This window comes from Aquarana catesbeiana, linkage group LG13 (assembly GCF_042186555.1).
Source record: "Aquarana catesbeiana isolate 2022-GZ linkage group LG13, ASM4218655v1, whole genome shotgun sequence".
Taxonomy (NCBI): domain Eukaryota; kingdom Metazoa; phylum Chordata; class Amphibia; order Anura; family Ranidae; genus Aquarana; species Aquarana catesbeiana.
The window spans coordinates 47,603,507-47,629,322 of NC_133336.1; the positions used below are offsets into that span (position 1 = coordinate 47,603,507).

General features: G+C 42.1%; 1 protein-coding gene across 2 annotated transcripts in view; it reads left to right on the forward strand.

Annotated features, from left to right (window-relative positions):
* Window positions 1-25,816, forward strand: part of FRMD6 (FERM domain containing 6) — a 250,182-nt gene that overhangs the window by 130,131 nt on the left and 94,235 nt on the right. Inside the window, exon 1 of one of the 2 annotated variants that reach the window (XM_073610058.1) lies at window positions 9,109-10,098. The exons of the other annotated variant lie outside the window; for it this stretch is intronic. The gene's annotated coding sequence lies outside the window, so the exon portion shown is untranslated. Of the gene's footprint in view, window positions 1-9,108; window positions 10,099-25,816 lie in introns of those variants that run through there. 2 annotated transcript variants of the gene reach the window in all.

Consider the following 25,816-nt stretch of genomic DNA (forward strand, 5'->3'; position numbering starts at 1 on the left):
CCATAATATAAAAAGTGGTCATGAGAGCCATCTTTAATAAAAGTTGGTGTGCAGACCCAACAACTTCCATCAACAGAGTCTCCAAAAGATAAGCTGGCCATGGATGGATTGAAATTTGGCTGGTTCAGGCGGGACCAGCAAAACTTCAATCTATCTATGGCCATTCCTGTTCAAGAGGGGTCCATCTAATGAACTCCTCTTAAAAGGGACTGCTGGTAAATTTTCATTTTAATCAGAATCAGAATACAGTATTAATCCCAAAGGGAAATTGTTCCGACACAGCCAACTCAACAAAGACAACACAAGATCACAGCAATGAACAGAACAAGACACAAAGACACAACAAAATAACCAATAACAGCCATTAGCACCATTAAAACAATTCCTCCATCCACCTCAATTGTGTGGATGGGGGAATCCATTCAGTTTCTTTTGATCAGCTAGGGTTAGGCTTAGGGCTTAGGGATAGAGTAGGGTTAGGTTTATGGTTGGGGGTAAGGATTGGGGTTAGGGGTTGGAGTAGGTTTAGGGTATATGGTTGAAGGTTAAGGTTGGGGTAAGAGTAGGTTTAGGGATTACAGTTGGGGGTTAAAGTAAGGGGTAGGAGTAAGTTTAGGGTTACAGTTGGGGGTTAAGGTTATGGTTAGGAGTAGGTTTAGGGTTACGGTTGAGGGTTAGGGTTATGTTAGGGGTAGGAGTAGGTTTAGGGTTACAGTTGGGGGTTAAGGTTATATTAGGGGTAGGAGTAGGTTTAGGGTTACGGTTGAGAGTTAAGGCTAGGGGTAGGAGTGGGTTTAGGGTTACAGGTGAGGGTTAAGGTTATGGTTAGGGGTAGGAGTAGGTTTAGGGTTACAGGTGGGGGTTAAAGTAAGGGGTAGGAGTAGGTTTAGGGTTACAGTTGGGGTTAAGATTAGGGTTAGGGATAGGAGTAGGTTTACATTTGGGGGTTGAGGTTATGGTTGGAAGTGGGTTTAGGGTTACATTTGGGGGTTAAGGTTAGTGGTAGGGGTAGGTTTAGGGTTACAGTTGAGGGTTGAGGTTAGGAGTAGGAGTATGTTTAGGATTATGGTTGGTGGTTAAGGTTAGGGTTAGGGGTAGGAGTAGGTTTAGCGTTACGGTTGGGGAATAAGGTTAGGGGTAGGAGTAGGTTTAGGGTTATGGTTAGGGGTAGGAGTAGGTTTAGGGTTATGGTTAGGGGTAGGAGTAGGTTTAGGGTTACAGTTGGGAGTTGACGTTAGGGTTAGGGGTAGGAGTAAGTTTAGGGGTATGGTTGGGGGTTAAGGTTAGGGGTAGGGGTAAGGAGTAGGTTTAATGTTACACAAATGAGTCATCTATCACCAGCTTTAGAAGAAACTGTTGGGTGGTTTAATTTTCCAGGATCTGCCAGAAACTAAAATATCAATTCCTGGGTGGACTGGCCCTTTGACTCCACAAAGTATTATTTATTTTCAGCATAATCGAACCACAGTGCCACACGCAGGTGATCCAGGTCCCAACAGAACATTTCGGCTGAGAGAGAACTGCCTCCAAAATCTGGATATTTTGCCAGAATATTCTTACCTTTCAGTCCCTACCCACACATCTTTTAGCTAGCCTGTGACCGGACAGTAAAAGGAGAAGTAGCAGACTGATGTTCCTATCCGCCTTTCACTCGGCTCTCACCTTCTAACAGCATGCCCCTTGTTAGCACATGAGTACTGCAGCATGACTGGCTGTTTGGAATGATTCTTCCTCTCTTAGACTGAGTTCTGATGTATAGCAACCGTCAGAAACTGAAACCAGGTTAAATTCAGGTACTTCCACTGGTTGTATTTAAATAATACATTTAGGGTTGGATCACGCCAGAATCACACAGGAACACGGTCCACGGTCCTTGTTCCTGTGTGATTCCTGTGCATTCCCTGCAGTGCAATTTTCAGCCTAGTCACTTGAATTAACTCAAATTCCACCAGATCAGACAAAAACTAGTGCATGAAAAACAAAATCGCATGGTTCTGATCTGGTGCCCAAAAAATGCACTGCATTTAAGATCTGTGTTTGGAGTGCCGTTAACAATATATTGGTAGATAACAAAGGCAGTGCGCTTTCAACGCAGTTCAGGGAAACTCGCACAGAACTCACCTTTCCCGCGCCATGTACTGGTGTGAACCTGCCCTTAGCGATGTATTAATAAATACGGAGCTGCATTCTTTGTGTCTTCTGTTTCTGTCTGGAGCTCAGCTTTAAACAGGTAGCTGAATAAAGACCTGGTTAATAATTTGTTTTGATGATGAAGATAACTTTTTGTGCAGCCACCAGATGCAGAAAGTCTTCATCATGCCGAGCCGCTCTGTCATCTGTTTGTTGGGTGTTTAGCAGTTTCTATGAACCACCTGCCAGCCAACAGGTAATTAGCCATTCATACTAATCACCATATATTCCAGCAGAGGCTGTGTAGCCTGGGAACTGTTATCTTCTAATAACAAGCTTCTGAATTGTGTAAACAAGGTGAGCTACTGGAGAACATGGCCATTCTTTAATAAGTCTGGGAATGCTGCAAACATTAGTAACAGAATTGGAATCCAGGTGTATTTAAAAGGCCACTATCACTATGAGTGTAAAGTTTAATCTGCTTATTTTTACCTTCCCTGGTTCCTCTCTTTTCCCTCATCAACATGCAAACAAATAACATGTTTTCTTTACATACCTTATTTTAGTCTCAGTGATGTCATCACTGTTGGAAGAACAACAGCAAGTTACTTACCAGTATATACTGTGACTACATGTGCAATATACCTGTCTATGCAGCAGGTGACGCTGTCATTTTATAGTGTAATGTGCATGTAACTCTATTGTATGATGTAAGGAGAGGAAGTGCTTTTCCTCAGTGTTATGTTGTGTTCCTGTTTCCATACTGTTAAGACAGGTTCTGCTATGCTCCATGCAAGCAAAGTTGTTTCATGTATTCAAGAAGCTTCCAGCGCATCATATTAATATTCAACCCACAGGTTATGGGCCCAGGCAATTGAGAGGATACTACAAGTCAGTGAGTACTTTATAGAAGCTGCTGAAAGGTTGCAAGCGGTTCAGATGTGAAATTTGCAATTGCAAAGCTGGACAATGCCAATTACCAGCTGTGGAATTTCAAGCTAGAAATGCTTCTCAGCAAGGACGACTTGTGGCAAGTGCTGATTCTGCTGAATACAGACAGACCCAGAAACGGAGAGACTGAGAAATGGGACAGAAGAGACAGGCAAACAAAAGCAACTATAAGCTTGCTAGTGGAAGATGACCAGCTTATCCACATAAGAACAGAGAAAATGGCAGGAGGGGCAGCTGCCCTGGGCACTGTAGTATTGTGTGAGGTGGGGGGGGGGAAGGGGGGAGAAATAGAGGGGGGTTGGGGGGAGGGAATTTGTGCTGGAAGGGGGAATTTTGTGGGCAGCAGGGGGTAATGTTTTAGGAGGGGAAATTTGTGAGTGGAGATTTGGCGGATCTGTGTTGGGAGTTGGGATTGAGAGAAGAATATTTGTAAATGGAGGGGATTCATTTGTGCTGGGATTTTGAAGCGAGGGGGGAGAAGATGTGTACTAGGAGGGGTGAATTTTTTTGAGCTGGGGGGATTTGGAGGATGGGGGGGGGCATAGATATGTGCTGGCAGGGGGGATTTCAGAGGGGTGGGTGGGGGGGGCAGATTTGTACTGGGCAGAGGTCGAATTATGCTTGGGGGTAAGTATACAGACTAGTGCTCAGTATTTTTTTTTGGGGGGGAGGGATTTTTGCCTATTCATAATGTTCATACATCTTGGAGTTTGGGGGGAGCAGTTTTGCAGGTTCGCCCTGGGCTCTAGTTCACCCAGCACTGAGGATGAGCAAATATGCAACCTATGGGGCAAAGTATAGCTGGACATGGATATCAGTACATTAGTGCGATATTTTGGGATAGGTTTTTAATGAAGCTCTCAGGACTTCCATGAGTAGACTGGGAGATTGTGGCTTTTCTGTGACTGCTGTTTGGGGCCATTAATCAAAGTGCAGCTGCAGCAGAAAGCCAGCTGTGGGTTCCCAGTTCTCCGTGGAGTCATTGTTGTTTTACAGGTGGGGGCGGCTGTCTGTGTTAGCAGGGGGGTAATTGCACTTTGGCACTGGTGGTTTTCCAATTATCTCCGTCAATTTTACAAGCAGCTTGTCAATCCCAGCAACCCATAGAGGTCCATTGTACAGTCATTGAAGTGTCACACATTCCTCACATTTGTCATTACATTAACCACAAAAAAAGTAGAAGTTTACAAGAGCCGCGCACACGCAGGAAACGGCCGGTATTGTTCTACATGGTGACTTCTCTTTCTGCTTGGTGACCGTGTTGCAAACTTGCATTCAAAAACATTCAGGATCCATTCACACCATATGCACTGAGATGCGTTGCCCAACACATTCCCAACACTTGGGCCCTAAGGCTCCATTCACACCTATACAGTTTGCTTTTGAGCATTTCTGCAGTACTTTTTGCTGTGCTTTTTGCGTGTTTGCAGCGATTTGTGTTTAGCATTTTTTATGCTTTTTTTTGGCAAATTTGTTGTTAGGCAGATTTAAAAATGCAAATCGCCGACAAATCGCGTTAAAAACGTACCACATGCAAAAAAAAAAGATAAAAAGCACCATTTTGCATTTAACCACTTGCTGTTCAGCTGCCCTCATTATATGGTGGCAGGTCGGCTCTCCTGTGCAAATAGCGTGCTTGTGCCTGCTGCACGCTGCGGGAGTGTGCCCGCGAGTCGGGCGGGTCGATGTCCACCGGTGACCCCCGATCGCCTAGTACAGAATGGGGATCTGCCTTTGTAAACATGGCGGATCCCCATTCTTACAGATGATATGACAGAGATCTACTGTTGATCGGGAACAGTGATCTCTGTCATGTCCCTGCCAGCCCATCCTCCTACAGTTAGAACCGGGGCTTTTTTTCTCAAACAATAGGTGCTGGAACTTAACCACGGTCCCACAAAACCCCTCCCCTACACACACCCTCAAAAATTATATCAAATAGTGGGTGTATTCAGTCAAATTTCACAAAAACAGTAGGAAGGTCTTAAAGGGGCATTAAATACCAGGATTGCATTACATACAGAGTGCAGAGCTGTCACCTGTAAACACAGAAACCAGACTTCTGTGTTTACAAGTGATTGTGGTGAGCAGGCACCAAAGGGTCTGAGCCAGAGGTGGTGGAACTGAGTTCCACCAAGTTTCCCCTGAAAAAAAGCCCTGGTTAGAACACACCCAGGGAACACAGTTAACCCCTTGATCGCCCCCTACTGTTAACCCCTTCCCTGCCAGCGTCATCTTTACATTGATCACTGCATTTTTGTAGCACTGATCAATGTCACTGGTCCCCAAAAAGTGTCATTTGGGGTCAGTTTAGTCCACCGCAATGTCGCAGTCCCACTAAAAATCGCAGATCGTCGCCATTACTGGTAAAAACAATAAAAAAATAAAAGTCCCTAATACTATCCCATAGTTTGTAGTTTTGCGCAAACCAATTAATATATGCCTATTGCGATTTTATTTACCTAAAATATGTAGAAGAATATATATCAGCCTAAACTGATGAATAAATGTGTTATATATATATATATATATATATATATATATATATATATATATATAAAATTATATAAGTTAATTTTTTTCCTCATTAATGTACACACAGCACCCCATATTGAAATGAAAATTTTTTTTTTGGATATGCATTATAGCAAAAGTTATAAAAAATAGTTTTTTTCCCAAATTGTCGCTCTTTGTTTGTTTATAGCGCAAAAAATAAAAACCGCAGAGGAGATCAAATACCACCAAAAGAAAGCTCTATTTGTGGGGGAAAAATGACATCAATTTTGTTTGGGTACAACGTCGCACAGCCGTGCAATTGTCAGTTTAAGCGATACAGCGCTGTATCGCAAAAAATGAAATGGCCTGGTCATTAAGAGGGAAAATCTTCAGGGGCTGAAGTGGTTAAACTTCAGTTTAAAGCCTGATTGTAGGCCAGTGCTAGTGCGATTAAGACGTCACCATGCTTCCCCTCTAACTCTTGTTTATTGGGTTCTTATTGGGTATTGTTGTGTAAAGTGAATTGCTGCAGTCGCTGCTTTCCGCAGGGCCGTCGCCGGGCTCAGCATGAACTGACTTATTAACACCAGCAGAATTCTTGCTGGTTTGGGTTTTGATCTAACAGAGAGGGGACTTTGTTCCCCACTCACGCACAACCCCACGAGGCAGCAATACAATCGATTTTCCAATGCTGCTTCTATCTCAGCTGCACAGCGCTCAATTTCTATGAACCATATAAATCTGACAGACGCCTACATTGACTAGCGCAGTTTCCATACATTATACTCGGGTTCTCAGTTAAACATAATTACTTTTCTTTCCTCCTTTTGATTTGCTTTCACTTTTCTGTTTTCTTTTTAAATTTTACTAATTCGGCAGCCATGAATGTACATATGATTGCCCACATGATCTTAGAAAAAAAAATGAGTCCATTCACACTTGTGCGACTTCAAAATTGTGCAATTTCCGTTGCGACTTTGAGGCGACTTTGGATGAGTGCGACTTTGGCTTTGACCAATGTGATTGTTTGTGCTCTACAAAGTCGCACATAAGTCGCATGTACATCATGCAGGTGGGACTTTCATGTGACTTTTGAGGGTTTACATCGGAGTCTACGGCCCTCAAGTCGCATGAAAGTCAGACCAAAGTCATGCAGGAACTACTTTATATCGCTGCACAGATATGAACGGTACTCAATGGGAGCCCAGGTTCACACTGACTACAGGAATTAAATTGTGCAAGTTCAGCTGAGCTCGCACGATTTCATTCCTGCATGTCAGTCCCGACTTCGGGGGGAGGGGCGATTTCAGAGACATCTGTGCGGGTTTCTGCACAGATGCCAATGGAAATCGCACCCCCATGACTTTTGATAGCAACATCAGGAGAGAAAGAATAATTGTTGGCAATTCGGAAGAACAACTGTGTAGAACGATTTAAACTATGCCATGGCCTGAGAAGCTGCCCATCGCCACAAATAATCTCCATAATTTGTCTAATATGGGTATTTCCTATGATCATCAGCTCCATCTAGTGACCATAAGATGGTATTATCCTTAAATACTGCAATTGGGAACATACTGAATTATGGCCACTGGATGAAGCTGATGGTCATAAGAAAATACACACATTATGCAAATTACAGGGATTATTTGTGATGGCTGCATGAATGCTCAGAAGAAAATCCACAATTTAAGGGCTCTTTCACACATTGAGCTAGGCTCAATTTTTTTTAATGACAAAATCCTGCTTGGGATAAAGTAAAACAAAAAAAAAAACAGATTATTCAGGAGGTGGCAGGATCACCTCTCAGACGCCTGTCAACCATTGCTATACCGCCCTCTGAAAATCTGAGCAAAAGGTAAGGAGAAATTTGTGCAAATGTTCTGGTAGCAACTGTCTAAGACAGGAATTCTCCTTACTTTCAGGAGATTTTCTCTTATTTCCTCTTGTGTCACCAGGACAGGAAGTGAAGGGTAGTCTCCCCAACAGTACACTGACAGCAAAATAAATAAATAAATATATTTAAATTGCATTTTACAACAGCCCCACCCTCCCTCCCTCACCCGTGTCTATCTATGTCTGTCACATGTCCATACTTTATATAAACGTGGTAAATAAACCTGTGCCCTGATTGGAATGCCAGATGCAGTCAGTGAATCACATGGTGACTGCATTAGCCCTGGAAGTCAGGGAACCCAGTTTGTCCCTTAGATTAAAAAAAAAACAAAATCCTCAGGATAGACCAGGACCAGGGGGGAGAGTTCAGCCTGGAGTAGAGGGTCACATCCCCTCCCCTGTGTGCCATGAAGAATTGCAGGCATGTAAGGAATTATGGAGAGCTTTCTATGGGGGTGGGAAGCTGCCCTCTGTCAGAAACTCACAGCTGAATTCCTCTGTCAAACACCATGATCAAAATAAAATGTTACATTTTATTTATTTCCCAAAACCACAGAATATTAATTTGTTAAAATTAGCATTTTATCATTATGTATTATTATTTATGCATTGCTATTAAAAAATGTATTATTATTTATTTGATTTTTTTTTTTTTTTACATTTTATTAAAAATGTATTATTATTTATTTGATTTTTTTTTTTTACATTTTATTAAAAATGCATTATTATTTATTTGCATTTTTTTCAATGTTATTATTATTATTAGTATTATTATTATTATTAGTAGTAGTAGTAGTAGTAGTAGTAGTAATAGTAGTGTTGTTTGCATTTTATAAAAAATGTTGCTTTGTTTTATTGCATTTTGTTAAAATGCATTGTTATTACCATTTTATTAAATTGTATTATCATTTTTTTTATCTCGGATATGTGTGCAGTGGCAACCATTGGATAATATATTTTTTTTTTTTTTCACAATTAATCTTTATTGAAAATTTTGAGTATACAAATATACAAGTAATGCATATGGTATAGGAAAATGATGTAAGAAAATGATGTACATCATGAAAGTTGGGGTAGGTAGACATGAATGAACATAATGAAGTAAGATGAGCTTCAAACAAACATCAATTGACTGAATAGACATCATTGAGACTTATAAAGAAAACACACAATAAAGAAAAAGATTAAATAAACTGTAAAGTAATAAAATATATAAGTGAATGGGCTGCCCTAGGCACGACACATGTTAGAATGTGAAAAATGTGCAAAAGGAATCACAAGTGGGAATGCACAATCCCACTGTGCTCAGGTGAGAATGGGACCTAAGTCTTCTTTATTCGGTGGCAAGCACAAAAACTCTATGATGTTAATTTTAAAAAAAAAACTAATTATATATATATATATATATATATATATATATATATATATATATATAGAATATTATATCCAAATGTGTGAGAAGGAGGTGGGGAAAAGCAGGGGGAAATAGTTTTATATATTTTTATATATATATATATATATGTATTTTCGCAAATGAGCTGCAAGCGTGCTGCAATCATGGGTTGCGCTTGTGGTGCCATTAGTTGGTAATGACACCCCAAGTGCAGGTAGCAGACGCGCAGCACAGCATGCTACAAATGCGCCAAAACGCACACTAAAAAACGCCCAACACTCCGCGGCCAAAAAGGTTCTGGGGCTAATTTGGGGCACTTGTCATGCCTAGATGGCCCATTTAAGTGAATAGGCCGCCCTAGGCGCTACACGTGTTAGCGTGTGAAAAATGCACAAAAGAAATCACAAGCGGGAATGCGCATTCCCGCTGTGCCCAGGTGAGAATGCGGCTTAAGTCTTCTTTATTAGGTGGCAAGCACGAAAACTCTATGATGTTAATAAAAAAAAAAATATATATATATATATTGTATATTATATCCAAATGTGTGAGTAGGAGGTAGGGAAAAGCAGGGGGAAATAGTTTTATATTTTTTTAATATTTTTTTTAATATATATTTTTATATTTTAAATATTTTGGGCAAAGATCTGCTTTAACTAAAATCTGGAGTTGGAGTTCCCCTTTAAATTTGCCAATGTGCTTTCCATAGTTGTTTTTATCTGTTTGTAGTAAAAAGAGAGCAAAACAGAAAAAAAACCCAAAGAAAATAAACAAACACAAGAGCAGTTGTTACAATGTTGACGCTTCTTTGATACATTGTTATTTTTCAAAACTACTCTGTAGGACCTTCTTTTTCCTTTCTGTTCAGGCTGTTGATCCTCAATAAAGCATTTTGAAAATGAAAAAAAAAAAAAAGGCAGGGGATAAAATTGAGGCATGCTTTCATTCCAGAGCTGTGAGTGTTAGGAGGGAGGAGAGGGGAGTGATCCAGGAGTAGGGAAGGAGGGGGGGACACAGGAGAAGTGACTCCATCCAGGGATTGTATTCATACTGCTGAAGGCAGGCAGGCGGCTGGGACAAACTGCTCTACTGCTGGGACTGTCACACTGGAGGAGTCTTTAAACTTTTTACCCTCTGGATGAAATTTTCTCCTTTTATTTATTTTTTCTGGTTTCAATGAAGGATTTGAGGCATTCTTGGATATGCAGACTGTACGGGTTCTAGCATGCGTTAAAGTAAGTCAGCATTTGTGGAATGGAATTTTGAAGCGTCTGCATGTTGTACTCTGTGTTTTGTCTGTCTTATTACTGTACACAGCCAACTACTTACCAGCTGTCCCAGGGACCATCCCTGGGATGTACATCCCACCCTTTGACATTTTCCAAGTCTTTTGTTCAAGCTGGACTATAAAATCATTTTTATTTATGGTATACATTTGTTTTTATTAATTGCTTTCTACTACGTAAACCATTGCTGCTTCTTCCTAACCAGGAAAGAGCTGACAATCTAAACCCTTCTACATTCATATGGAGGGACATATACAAGGCTGGTTATGCCAACGGTACATTCTGGATGGAGTTGTGGGGAGATGGGGTGGTTTTATGGAATCATAAGAAGAGCATGTCATTTGGGTGCACGTTGTATCCTTTTTTGTTTTATAATTTTTAAGTGAAGGCTGATTAACCCAATGGGACCTTTTGGGGTTACAGAAATGGGGGACAGAAGTACGGAAACATGGGGAAAAGGTGATTTACGTGATGGTACATTTTGACGTTGTGGGGAGATGGGGTGGATGTATGGAAATATGAAAAGAACATATAATTTCAGGTTATGCTATAACCTTACAGGTTATATCGCTTTTTAATATATTTTTTGGGTAGAAGTTGATTAACCCAGTGGAACATTTTTGGGGTTGGGGAGTGAGGTAAAAGATGATAAACCACTTGGTACATATTTGGGTTGGTGGGAGATGAGGTGGATGTAAGGAAACATGAAAAGAACATATCATATGCTTTCAGGTTTTGTTCCTTTTTTATATAATTTTTGGGTAAAAGCTGATAAACCACTTGGTACATTTTTGGGTTGGGGAGAACTGAGGTGAATGTATGGAGACATGAAAAGAACATATCATATCCTTGCAGGTTGTGTTCCTTATTTATTAATTTTTTTTTTATTTTTTTTTTAACGGAAGTTGATAAACCCCAGGCAGTACAGCCAGTCCTCCTGTACTGGGCCTGGGTCCCATCGGTTCAAAAGGGGGGCAATGGTTGGTGGCTCCCCCTGCAGCTCTGCTGGCCTTTTTTTTTTTTTTTTTTTTCTTCCTTTTTTTCTTTTTTCGGCTGCACTGCAGGGGGACTGGTATCTGCATCCCTACCCCCTATTGTCCGGGCCTCCCTGTGCGCCCCTGTCCCCTTGCCAGCTTCCCTCTCCCACCAGCAGCTGCTGAGGGCACACAGGGGAATGTTTCAGGATGGAAAGTGGAGGGGGGGGTTGGGAGGTTACATATGTTCTATTTACCAGCCCCTTCCTTTCCTGAATAAATACAGTGAAGGATTGGTACAGATCACTCACTGTGTCCATTCATTACAGTTTGTGAGTGAACAGGAAGCCTCAGAGCACTTCCTGTTAATTCACTGTTCAGGGCAGCTGAGGTTGCAGAGAAAGGGACTGGGGAATCCCTGTCCTCAATCCCTTTCTCTGTATCAAATGTGAGACTTTAGGGGTCTGTTTTAGACCCCTTATATTTCACCAAAGACCCCCAACAGGGCTGTCTAAAATGAGTAAAAAAAAATAAATAAATAAAAAGACAAATTGAGGGGGGCCCTGTAAGATAGAAATTACGGGGCCCCGTAATTTCTAACAGCAGCCCTTATAAACCCAATGGTACATTTTTTTGGGGTTGGGATGAGATGGGGTGGATGTACAGAAAAATGAAAAAAAGATATGATTTCCTTACAGGTTGTGTCCCCTTTTTTGTATTCTTTAGGGGTAAAAGTGTTTAACCCAGTGGTGCATTTGGGGTTGTGGGGAGATGGAGTGGATGTATGGAAACATTGAAAGAACATATCCTATCAGGTTGTGTTTCTTTTTTTATTCATTTTTTACTTTTCATTTTTTAAAAGTTGATAAACCCAATGGTACATTTTGGGGTTGGGGGAAATGGGGTGGATGTACAGAAACACATAAAGGGTTTATAATTTTCCTGCAGGTTGTGTTCCCTTCTTTTTTTTTTTTTTTTTTTTTTGATGAAAGCTGATGCCCAGTGGTACATTTTGGGGTTGTAGACATAATGGAAAGGTATGATCCTTAATGGTAGTGTTCCAGGTGAAGAATGAACATCGGACACCAGCACAGCAAGGCAAGAGGGCAGCCTGCTAAAGCACTGTATTATGAATGCTCATCTACTGGCAATTGAAGTCCAGAGTTTGAGTTAGTAAACATTTTATAGATGTATACATTACCCTCTAAGAGATAGTATGGAGAGTGACCAGGTTAAGGTGCCCAATTGCAGGCAGAAATGATCATATACTATCTCTATATAATGTATAGTAATGCAAGCCTACAAGACAAGGCAGCACAAGGTCCCTGCGTGTATCTTGGAGTTTTCACAAACCTTCTTATGTGCCTGGGGAACCCCCAAACCCAGACACGTGTTTCCAATCTCATAATTGAATGCAATTTGGAGAAAATTAAGTTGAATCGCTGGGCCTTAAGGCTGTCCTTTTGATGTAAACTCCAAACTTTCTAAACAAAGGGCCAGTTTGTGATCCCTCAGACTTTAGATGGGCTAGACTTTGACCACTGGGAGTAATCAATGCCCAGCATCAGTGGGAGTAGACAAGGTTTCAGTCTTGGTGGTCAGTGGGAATAAATGAATTACATGGCACCTGTGGTCAGTAGGAGGAATAGTGCCCCATCATTGGGTTGGTGTCAGTGGGAGGAATAGTGTCCCCAATGTTGGTCTTAGCGGAAGGGCTGGTGTTCCATCGTTGGTGTCAGTGGAAGGGATGGTGTTCCATCGTTGGTGTCAGTGGAAGGGATGGTGTTCCATCATTGGTGTCAGTGGAAGGGATGGTGTTCCATTGTTGGTGTCAGTGGAAGGGATGGTGTCCCAATGTTGGTATCAGTGGTAGGAATAGTGCCCCAAGGACCAGTTAAAGGCACACAAAGGGCTGCATCTGGCCTGTGGGCCACTGATGTAGAGGATTAAAATGGTAGTTTTGTCAAGGTACTTGCATTGGAGGTAGGCTGACTCTCCACCCCAGGAGATATCCATTGACCCCTAGCTTGTAACTGAAGAAAATCAAGACTAAAATTCCACACCAAAAATTTGCACATCCAGATACTGTTATTTGATTTTGGGGAAAAAAAAAAAAAAAAAAAAAAGTACTGGTCACCAAACCAATGTTATTGTGGGGCTAAACAACTCCCCCTCCATCGAGGCTAAAAAATATTAAAATTGTATACTGGACTGGGAACTGCAATTGTTGTGGATCTAAGGTGAATTTTGACTGGATTGTTTTTGAATACAAAGTCCGTCAGTAGCTGGTTTAAGCGGAAGATTTATTGAAGCCATCATAGTGGCCAATAAAGCCACTTGAGGACAGCAAGTGGCGGGCCATAGTGCCGAATTCATGCTGAAGTTAGAAATTAGAGGCATCGGGTCGCAAGTTCAGGAACTGCCCAGAGCTTGCAGAAGAAGTTTTGGTAAATACCTTTGTGGGGCTATTATGGGCCTGTAGTAGTTGAAGTGGTGGTAAACCCACTTTTTCATTTTTTACCTACAGGTAAACCTGTAATAATGCTTACCTGTAGGTACTGTGAATACGATGCATACTAGCACATTATGACATTGCCTTGCAGGGGTTTTTTTTTTTCTTTAACTGCGGTTTACTACCGCTTTAAAGTGTAACTCTAGTCAAAATCTAACTAAGCTAAAATCTACTCAAACCCTCATTCTAAGGCCATTCCATCTACCATGTAAAAGTAAAGATGTATATACTTACCTATTCAGAAATCGCTCTCCCCCTCCCTCCCTGCAATCTTCTGGGACGCATCACAGGTCCCAGAAGATTGCCCAGCCATTGAAGAGGCACAGTGCATACCCGGTTGTAAAGCCACAAGCTGTCAGTCAGGTGCCCACACTTGTGATGCTGCGGAGAGGCGAGGGAGAGAACCGAGGGTTTGGGCAGCCGTTGGATCCTGGGATAGGTGAGTGTGTGTTTATTAAGTCAGCAGCTACACTTTTTGTAGCTGCTGACTTTTAATAAACACAAAAATGACTGGAGCTCCAATTTAAGCTTTGTTAAGTTTTGACTGGAATTACACTTTAACAAATAACTAATGGCAAAACCTTTTCTTTTTTGGATAGAGTGAGGAGGGATTTAGAACACCTGTCAGGCTTGTATAGCTGCCACCTGTCCAGGATTCACCCGGACATTTTGAGTTTGCCTGAAACCCGGACACAATATTCAGACAGGGATGTGGCTCGGAACAGGGCCTGAGAGGAGTGTGGGGACATGATGCACGCCACATTACTATTCTCTTTGGAGCGCCCATAGGTGTCTTAGGTCTGTTAGTAGTGAATGTAGTGTATGCTTAAAAAAAAAAATTCTGTGCGTCTCTAAAGTGTTCGGCTTTGGCTTGAAGAAAAAGTGGCAACCCTATATGTGTCCCCCATTAGGGAGATTCACCCTATGTTTGTCATGCTTTCCATTATCACCGAGAGTGAAAGTAAAGGAAAATCCTACATTTTGGTTTGACCCCAGAAGAGTAATAGAGGGGGAATCTTCCAATGGTGATACTAGTTCTGGTGATCTTGTTGACAACCAGGGATTCCCTCACTTTGGAAGGATTTCTCCTCACTTCCTGTTTTGGCTATGGGACAGGAATTGAAGGAAAATCTCTACAATTGGACACAGATGGCAAAACAATTGATGGGTTATAGGGTTATAACCCTTCCTTATAGTATCCAAAATGGAGAGGGGGGGGGGGGGGGAGTTTTGCCTATGGTTCTACTTTGTGATTCATTTTTACAGTGATCTTCTGAAGAGTGACAGTTGCCCCATGTAAGATAAACCTTTAGATGCTATTAAAATGTTCTTGCCTCAATCTCCTCAAGCAAACAGATTGCACTAAACAATTGGAAATTCTCTTTATAAATTTCCATGTACTGTCCTAATCTAATGATGAACAAATTTAAATTTCTGACTACTACACCAATCAAAAGATCATCCAATGATGGTGGCTGGTGGGATCCTCTTTTTGGGGGGGCGACAAACACACACCCCCCCCCGGCGGCGTGGCATGGCACTGAAACAGCAAACAACCCGCCCCCCACTCCCCACCACGGTTCAGCACTTACTCGCTCATGTGGCGGGTTTGTGGTGTCCTCTTGTGGAGTGCGGGCATCGGCGGCTCCGATGTCCGCTCCTTCAGCTTCCCCCGCCACGTGTCTTCCGCCAAATCACAAGGCATCCAATAGGATCACCTGACACTTTGGCCAATCAGGAAACAGGTCTCACAGACCTGCCTCCTGATTGGCGGGGAGGAAGTTTAGTGTGATAATAGCTAAAATTAATTTGCTATGGTCACACAACTGGGTGGGCTCGGAGCACAATGCTCTGCGCTCCGCACCCACCCTTTTTTTGAAGCCTATTAGAGCCTCTGCCTCTAACACCCACCCCACATTGGAATCCATAGTCTGGCGCCACTGATATGTAGATCAGGGGGCTGGACACATGGGTAGGGGGAGAGGCGCCCGGCGCCCTCCATGGACGGGCCGCCACTGGTGCACACACAGTGGCATCCTAGTCTAATGAGGAACAAATTAAAATTTCCAGCTGCACCAATCAACAGCTCATCTAATGATTGTAATTTGATCCGATCCTTGCGCGCACAGCCAATCTCCATGAGGAACAAATTAAAACTTCCATCTATGCCAATCAACTGTTCATCAAGTGATTGTGATTTGAGCAAAAAATTGCAGTCCTAGTCCGATGAGGAACAAATTCAAATTTCCAACTACACCAAGCAACAGCTCATTAATGGTTGTGCTTTGATCGCATCTTTACGCACACATAGTCCTAGTCTGATGAAGAACACGCTAAAATTTCTGCATATGTCGATCAACAGCTTGTCCAGTAACAGTGCTTTGATCGGATCTTTGCGCACTCAGTCAAGGCCTTGTCTGATGAGGAACAAGTTAAATTGACGACACCACCAATCAAGAGCTCATTCAATGATTGCGCACACACAGAGTCCTAGTCTGATGAGAAACAAATTACATTTTTCAGCAACCTTGATCACCGGCTCATGTAACGGTTTGTGCTTTGGATCTTTGCGCAGTCAAGTTCTAGTCTGAGGAGGAACAAATTAAGATTTCCAACTGCCTCGATCAACAGCTCATCCAATGATTGTGCTTTGGTTGGATCTTTGCGCACACACATTCTAATATATGTCAAGATGGGTCTGAGCTACCTAGGGGTGCCTGATCCTGAAGGCTGTTTTTGGGTACATTTGTATAACCGCTCTGCAGTAATGTGTTCCTGACAACAACTTGGAAACATTGGTAACTGTGAAATTGTGTGCATGCAGTTAACAGCAAGCCATCAATTTTCCTCTGTTTACAATGCTCCGCTAATTAGCCCCAGATTTTGGGTTTGGAGATGTGTCGAGGTGACTGCAGGATTGTCATAGTGATCAGAGCCAAACAAGTCATTGTCACCGGCTCTGTGAAAATATCCCTTGCAGTTCTATCATACGCTATAGGGGTTTTTTTTGGAAGAAATGTAACAGATTTGTGTCACGGAAGTGTGCAAACCTAAAAGAAAAAGTACCGCTCTAATGCTCCTATCACTGATATCAGCCAACATGATATGTAATGAACTGGTGGAGATCGTATAAAACAGCTTGTCAGGCTACAATATGCTACAGAAAAATGGCAACCGATCGCACTTAGGGCGCCGACTCACTGTGACCAAAACTGAACCAGATAATGTAAGATGTCTCCACCCGCAGGAGTGGTCCCTCAGACCCATTTTCACCTTAACGATTAAGCCCACTAGGGGACAAAACACGTTTGAGGGGCCTCTTCTGTGGTTGTAGCGCAGAGCTGAAGCCATCTTGCACTATCTGGTTCAGTTTTGGTAACATTGAATCGGCATCCTGAGAGCCCATTCACACAGGGGCGACTTTGGATCCAACTTGAAGTCGCCCCTAGTCATGCGACATGATAAAATCAATGTAAGTGAATGAGAGCTGCCTTAATGCACAATACTGAAGTCGCTCCAACTTCAGAAAAGGTTCCTGTACTACTTCAATCCGACTTCTAGGCGACTTGTACCCATTGATTTCAATGGAAGTCGCCTCCAAGTTGGATCACTGTTCATAGTGAGGCAACTTTACAGGAAGCTTCCAGGAAACAGAAAGGAATACAGACACAGAACAAAGAACAACAGGGAACAAGGAAGAAAACAGGAACAAGAATGATGTCACAAGAGCTGATAAGCTCTGATTGGCCACTTGTAAAGTTCCCTGTCCTGGAGGCAACTTCAAGTCATGTTGTAAGTTGCTGTGATTCATACTCAAGTCGTGTCCAAGTTGCCTCCCAAAGTCGCGCTGGAAGTCCTGTTGCCCCTGTGTGAATGGGCTCTTAGTGTGATTGGTTGACATTTTTCTATAACTTATAACAGTTGGGTTATGTTTGAGTTAAGAGAACAAGCCCAAAGAAGTGGCAAAAAATTGCTGGATTTAAAGGAGAAGTACAGCCAAAGCTCCTTTTGCTGTACTTCTCCTGTGGATCACAGGAGTGCAGTCCGTTCTGCACTCCTGTGACCTGTTTTCAGCAGACAGTGGTCTAAAGGCCACTGTTGGCTAATGTCACAGAGTCGTCATCATATATGGTTGGGATCCACCAAGGAGCCTTCACCAACACCTGGCTCAGTCTCTCAGCGAGCCGTTGAAAGCCTGAGTCAGCCGCTCCCACCCCCTCCACAGCCCAGCGCTCCAGTGAGTGTGGAGGGGGGGATGGTTTGTGTCAGAGCAGAGAGTAGGTGACTGACATACACTAGCTCTTTGCTGACCGAGCACTGAGAACTGAGCGATCAGTGATCTTTGATCGCTCAGTTCTCAGCCATATAGCTGGCGGAGGAAATCGGATCGATGCTGCATCCACCTAGGTAAATATGATTTCTAAAAAATAAAAATAAAACCTAAACTTCTCTTTTAAAAAAGAAAATGTCACTTGGAAGGAAATTTAAAGGTTCAGTCCACCCAGAATTGATGACTGGCTGATGGTTTCTTCTGTCTCGCAAAAACCCTGGGATTAGTGTTTTGTATTCCTGTCCCTACACCTCTGGTGTGTCCATTATAGGGGTTTCCACCATTCCTGCTGGATTGTTTATTTTATGTTCTGTAGAATGAAAAGGGAAACCCAAAAAAGTGGACCAGAACACGCAAATCTCCCAGGTGTATAGGAGCAGAGTTGGAAAGTATGGCAGGGAGATCGCAATGATGGAGCCTCTAAGACATAAAATAAGCCAAGCTCAACCTATATTTAAAATATCACCCTTGAAAGTACTGCCCACTTAGGAAACAATTGACAAAAAGCTGGCAAGCAGGTGGACCAGACACTTTGAAATGTGTGATGCAGGAGATTGCTTAGTGAAGATGGAAGGCACAGGTGGCCGAGCGATAAGTACAATACTTCTTTTGCAGAGATCTTATGGTAGGCTTTTTTAATAATTTTTTTTATTATTAAACTGTCGCTTGAGTGAAGTGATAATACATAGGTAATTTACAAACAAGGTGATTGGCCAAATTCAATCTGCTTCTCCGTAGTTCTTGGGGGAAGGCGTACTTTCTAGATGACATTTCGCCTTATGCCAAGCTGGTATGTCTAGGTTATGTGTCTCCTGATATAATTAAGTGAATAACTTGCAGCCTGTTATAGAGAAACCCGTCACCAGTGGAATGGCACTTGGCACTGAGGGACATTACTGTTTATAACTGCACCATGCAGACACTGACAGTGTGGTGGGAATTTGTTGCGACTGACCGTTTAACATTTCCTAAATTCCTGCAGCAACAATCAGATCTGAAGGGGGCAATTATCAAACCCCGGGGAGGCTAACAATGACTCATATTTATATAATGCTAACACTTTACACAGTACATAAAAACGTTCACATAAATTCTTGTCCAGCTAAACGTATTTTATTTTCGAATGGAGTGGGGATGTGTTAAGAGCCTCTGTCAGGTTTAAAGCGGAGTTCCAGTCCCCATAATCCAAAAAAAAAAAAAATGTAATAAAGGCTTCCTCATGATTGATTTAACTTCTACATTAATATCTGGATACTGTTATGCCATGTACACACGAGCGGAATGTCCGACAGAAAAAGTCAGACGGGAGCTTTTCATCGTATATTCCGATCGTGTGTATGATGCCCCATCGGACTTTTTACGTCAAATTCTGATGGACCTAGAAAGAGAACATGTTCTAAATTTCCGACGGAACCAATTCCTATCGGGAAAACCGCTTGTCTGTATGTTCCGACGTACCAAAAAACGACGCATGCTCTGAAGCAAGTATGAGATGGAAGCAATACTGGCTATTGAACTTCCTTTTTCTAGTCCCGTCCTACGTGTTGTACGTCACCGCGTTCTGGACGGTCGGAATTTGGTGTGACTGTGTGTATGCAAGACAGTTTGAGCAGAATTCTGTCGGGAAAACCTTCAGAGTTTATTCTGACAGGAAAACCGGTCGTGTGTACAGGGCATTAAGACTGTCTTCATGCTTGTTACTTTTAAGTCAATAATATTTTACATGCTCTCGGAAGTAGACAGGGGCCATCAAGGATGTGGGCATCTGAAGACCACTCGTGTGTATTTCCGGTTTTAGGTGCAGCTGACCAGCATTTTCCTCCCGATTTCACACCTGAGCAGTAATGACACTGCGCGGCACGATTTGTGCATTACAGGTTGCCATAGCAATGGCAGTGTCGGCAGAAGTTCCTGCCCCATTGTTCTGGCAACCTGTCAATCAAATGACAATCCAGAAGGCAAGTGCAGTCGGCTTAGGCCTCCGGAAGACTCCTGGGATAGATGACGCTGATATTCCAGGAGTCAATGGGAATCGCCCAATGACATCATTGCCTAGGCGGTTGGAACAGGAAGTGCCGCCCTGATATATCACAAAAAGGTATTTGAAAAACACAAAAAAAAATCCATATATCCAATAGGGGTTTATCGAGAACATAGGGACTTGCAAAAAAGGGTGGAACTCCGCTTTAAAGTGTGTGTCAATGAACCACCCAACTTTACCCCCAAACAACTCATTCCCTATAGAACTTGTCCCCCAAACCTAACTCTCCCCTCTAGATTATGTCCTCAAACCCAGCTTCCCCCTCTAGATTATGCCCCTCAAATCTAACTCTCCCCCCTCTAGATCCTGTCCCCCAAGACTAACTCACTCTCCCCCCTCTAGATCCTGTCCCCCAAGACTAACTCACTCTCCCCTCTCTAGATCCTGTCCCCCAAGACTAACTCTCTCCCCCCTCTAGATCCTGTCCGCTTCTAGCTTCTGTGCCCCAAACCTAACCCTCCCCCTCTAGATCATGTCTCCAAAACCTAACTTCAGATGCCACACCTAACTCTCTCCCTCTAGATTATGTGTCCTACCCTGAGACTTGTTACAATGTTGCAGTCTGATCACTGGGGGGAGAAGAGACTGAGGAAATGCTTCTTTATTCATGCAGCAGAATGATGACATAATTTCAGCTCAGGTAAAGTCACTGGCTTCTCAAGGATGGCTTTTTAATGAAAAATGTGGCATTTTTCTGAAAAGATAGTGTTGCTGTATTTTGTGACCTCTTAAAGCATGTTGGCTTTCTGAAATGTGTATTTCTTTCTAACATGCAGCTTATCACATATCATGCTGTGCTGAGTTTTATAAATGTCTCCCCCTCTCTTTTTATTTTTCTAGTTCTGTTAAATTAGGAAATTGCAGAAGTTTGCATGTTTGTAACGTCTGATAGCCTAAAAGCAGTTAAAATCCAGCGGTTTGGACTCGGTCGTTGCTGGGTAATTAAACTCTAGCTGAGTCTGTACATTTTCCGTCTTAGTAATTACAGGATCGGTATGTTATTGTTGCAATATGTTGGATTTCAGCTTGGAAGGGTATGGAGGAGAGACGACGCTGTACCCAATTCAAATGTATGTCCTTTTTTTCCCACAAATAGAGCTTTCTTTTGGTGGTATTTGATCACCTCTCCGGTTTTTATCTTTTGGGCTATAAACAAAAAAAAGACTGACATTTTGCTATAAAAATCAAATACAAAAATGTAAAAAATCTAATTCCTTCATCAATTTAGGCCAATTAGTATTCTGCTACATATTTTTGGTAAAAAAAAATATCCCAAACAGCGTATATTGATACTGATTGATTGAACTATTGATTGGTTTGCGCAAAAGTTATAGCGTTTACAAACTATGGCATAGATTTATGGACTTTTTTGTTTTTTTTTGTTTTTACTAGTAATGGCAGCGATCAGCTTTTTTTTTTTTTTGTGGGACTGCAACATTGCGGCAGACAAATCTGACACTTTTTGGGGACCAGTGACACCAATACAGTGATCACTGCTAAAAAAAAAAAAATGCACTGACACTGTATAAATGAGACTGGCAGGGAAGGGGTTAACATCGGGGTCAATCAGAGGGATAACTGTGTTTCCTGGGAGTGTTTTCTTACTGTGTGGGAGATGGACTGACTCAAGGAAGAGAGACATCTGTGTTACTGATTAGTAGGAATTACAGATGTCTCTCTTCCTGTCTGACAGAACGATGGTCTGCCTTGTTTACATACGCAGACCGTCGTTCCATCTCTCCAGAGAGCGATCGCGGGTGGCTCGCGGCCGCCGGACCCACTGTTTGGCGAGCGCCCCAGAGCCTTGCACGAGAATCACGTACAGGTACATGATTTTGCGCTTAAGGGTCGCCCTGCCACAGTAAATGTACGTGAGGTAGTCCGTAAGTGGTTAAAGTGTATCTAAAGCCAAAATTTGAGTGGGGAAGGATTAGAACTTCTCTCAGGTTATCCGGGGCTTCCTTAAAGCAGACCTTGCACCAAAACTGCCTCCCCAACACCTGTTATATTAAAGTAGCACAATGAAAAATTAAAAGTTAATATACTGGCCTAACCCCTGATTCCATCTGTGATGCCTAGATGAAGGTGACATCACTATCCTTTACAACATGAAGACTACATTAGACTGTAAAATGTTCTCTCATCCAATCTTGTAAATCCATATACAAATCCTATTCATTTCAGATGTTCAAAAAATATTTCAAAGGATCCCTATAGGGCAGTGGTCTCCAAACTCCTGCCTGGGGGCCAGATGCGGCCCTTTGCTTGCTTTTATCTGGCCCTAGGGGCACTATTTCATCCTCTGATACCAACAATGGGGTCTAATTTCCCTTTCCACGAACACCAATGAAGAGGCACAATTCCTCCCAATGACACCAAGGATGGGGGACAATTCCTCCCAATGACCCATTAACATGAACAATTGGGCCCAATGACCCCAAGGATGGGGCACAGTTGCTCTCAATGACACTAACAATGGGGCCCAATGACCCCAATGATGGGGCATGAATCTTCCCAATGACACCAACGATGGGGCACAATTCCCCCCAATGACCCATTAATGCCAACAATTGGACCCAATGACCCCATGGATGGGGCACAATTCCTCCCAATGACCGATTAATGCCAACAATGGGGCACAGTTCCTCCCAATGATGGTGCATGAATCTTCCCAATGACTCAAGAATGGAGCACAATTCCTCCCACTGTTTTTTCCTGCTAACGTTGGGACCTTTTCTACTCCCAATGACCACAGTTCAGCCCCCCTAAAGTCTGAAGAACAGTAAACTGGCTAACTGTTTGCATACCCCTGCCCTAGACTAGAGAGTTGTGGGTAATGTCATGGTAGGTGTGCAACAGAGGACTCTTTGTCTTGGTGACCATTGACTGAAAGTGAGGGGAAATACAAGATATTGAGCTGTCACCAGAACAGGAGGTGAAGGAAAATCTTCCAATGGGGACACTTGTTTCAGTGATAACTACAAGGCGGATTCCCCTTACATTTGAGAGAGATCCTATAATTTTCTGTTGTATCTATGGAAGAGTAAGTCCCCAATGGGACACAGAGCAAAAAGAAATGGCCAATGGTTTTGTCTAAGGTGGAACTATTTCTCAATTCTGTACCTGTGTCTACAGGACAGAAAGCAGCAAAAAAAAAATCCCCCTATTGGGACACAGATGACGAAAAAAACATGCCAATGGTTTTTGCCAACTCCTTATTCCAAGTTATTTTAGTAACTTTAAGGATATGCCTTCTACATAAAAAGTTTAGTGCTCAGATGTGTTATTTCCCATGTAGATAGTTGTGGGTGATGACCTGGTAGGAGTCTAACAATGACTTATTTTTTGTCTTGGTGACCATTGTCACTGGGACTGAAAGTGAGGGGAAATCCAAGATATTGAGCTGTCACCAGAACAGGAGGTAAATAAAAAAAAAAAAAAAAATCTTCCTGTGGGGACACTCGTTTCCGTGACAACTACAAGGGGGATTCCCCTCACTTTTGAGAGACGTCCTATCATTTCCTGTTGTAATTATGGAAGAGTAGGTAAAGGTAAATCTCCCCAATGGGGAACAGAGAGCAAATAAAAATGGGCAATAGTTTTGTCTAAGAGGGGATTTCTTCTCACTTCCTGTAGCTGTGTCTACAGGACAGAAATTTAAAAGAATCCCCCAAATGAGACACAGATGACAAAAATTGCCACCAAAAAAAAAAAAAAAAAAAAGCTTTGATGCACTTTAAAAATATGCATTCCATGTGAAAGTTTGGTGCTCAGAAGCATCTCTATTTCCCATCTAGAGGCTTAGGGGTGATGATGTGGTAGGTGTGTAGCGAAGGATTCCACAAAAGCGAGTTGAATTCATTTAGGTCCATGTCCTAATTTCATTTGCAGAGGTAATTGATCTCTTGGAGGGAAATCACATGCCTGGGACTCTTGACGGGGGTCAATCTGAGGACAGCTGTCCCTTTCTAAGGAAAAGCTTTTCTGGTTTGCTGCTTTCTTCATCATTTCATACATGCCAGTTGGCTGCAGGAATTACCCTAATCTGACAAGGCCACTTAGGCCGGCAGGGGGAAGAGCCAGAGCTGTCAGATCTGAAGATTTATTCTAGGAGGACGACCAACGGCTCTTCTGTTATTGTGAGATGGGCCAAAGGGACCCAAAAAGCCCTTAAAGTGGCCTTGGTATCAGATTTATCTGTTATGCCAGCATGTGACACATCTGTGTTTTTTTTTTTTTTTTTTTTTTTTTTTTTTTTTGGTTTTTTTTCTTTACCTCTCTAACAGATCACCGTACCCCTGACAATGCCTTCATTTGCTTTTCTCTTTGGCAGGATGGAGCCATCTTTGTCATCATCCAGTGTGAGTCACTACTTCCTTGACAGAGATGCTGGCCCAGATATGACACAAGTCATGTAAATCTTGGTGTTTATGCAGCTCTTGGCCATCTTCATAAATGTCTGACACAGGTTAGCATATAAAACACTAAAGTGGCGCTCCAAATGTGAACAATTAAAAAATCGTATCCAAATGTTGACCTATGAAGTCCAAAGTATGAATGAATATACAATCAACAGTCAATTGCATGAAAATAGTAATAATAAGTCAAAAACTGTGAAACAATGAATAAAAAAGAACACTGTTCAAAATGAATCAAAGTTCATGGATAAACATCGTGGAATAGTCCATCGTAAGAAATAAATTGTGTGCATAAGGAAGTCCCTGTGTTTTTTAAAGTGAATGAAAACTTGATCTTTAGGTGCAATCACCATTTCTGATAAGGTTGGCACGCTTACCAGAAATGGTGGACTCATATACTGTACAGCACGTGAGTCCAACAGGCAGTTGTGAGGGAGTACCTTAATGGGAACCAGCAAGGAAAGGTTGATATTTGGAGGATGAGCCTATACCGTATTGAGGGAAAGGTTCCAACATCAAAAGGCAGGCTCCAGGTGCGGTGGACCTCATAAGATGTTAAAGTGATCCAAGGTGGTAGGTATAAAAAAATAAAACAACCGCACATAGCATGACACTGTACCTATTGGGTGATGCTCGTGGAGTCATTACAAACTACTTAGACAACTGGATACTAGCGTGTTTTGATTGGAATTTTTGTAAGTGTACACCCCCTTTTTTTGTATTAAAACTACCATACAGTGTCACACTATGTGCGGTTGTTTGTTTGTTTTTTTTTGTTTTGTTTTTTTTTTTTTTATACCTACCACCATGGATCACTTTAACATCGATGAGATCCACCACACAGTCTGGAGTCTGCCTTTTGTTGTTTGAACCTTTTCCTCAATATGGAATGGGGCATAACCCCCAAACATCGACCTTTCCTTGCTGTTTCCCATTGAGCTACTCCCTCACGACTGCCTGTTTGACTCACATGCTGTACAGTATATGAGTCCACCATTTCTGGTAAGCGTGCCAACCTTCGCATTTGTTGAAAACTTGATATTTAGGTGCATTCATTTTGAAAAACAAAGACTTCCTTATGCACATAATTCATTTCTTATGATGGATTATGCCACAATGTTTATCCATGAACTTTGATTTATTTTGAACAGTGTTCTTTTTTTATTCTTCATTGTTTCACTGTTTTTCACTTATTACTATTTTCACGTCATTGACTGTTTATTTATCATATATTCATTTATACTTTGGACTTCATAGGTCCATTTGGATATGATTTTTTTTTATTCACATTTGGAGTGCCACATTATTGTTTTATATGTTCTTTTTTCACTATGTCTCGTGGAATGTTGGCACAATTTTTCTATTTTCCCATGACATAGATTAGCCTCTGCT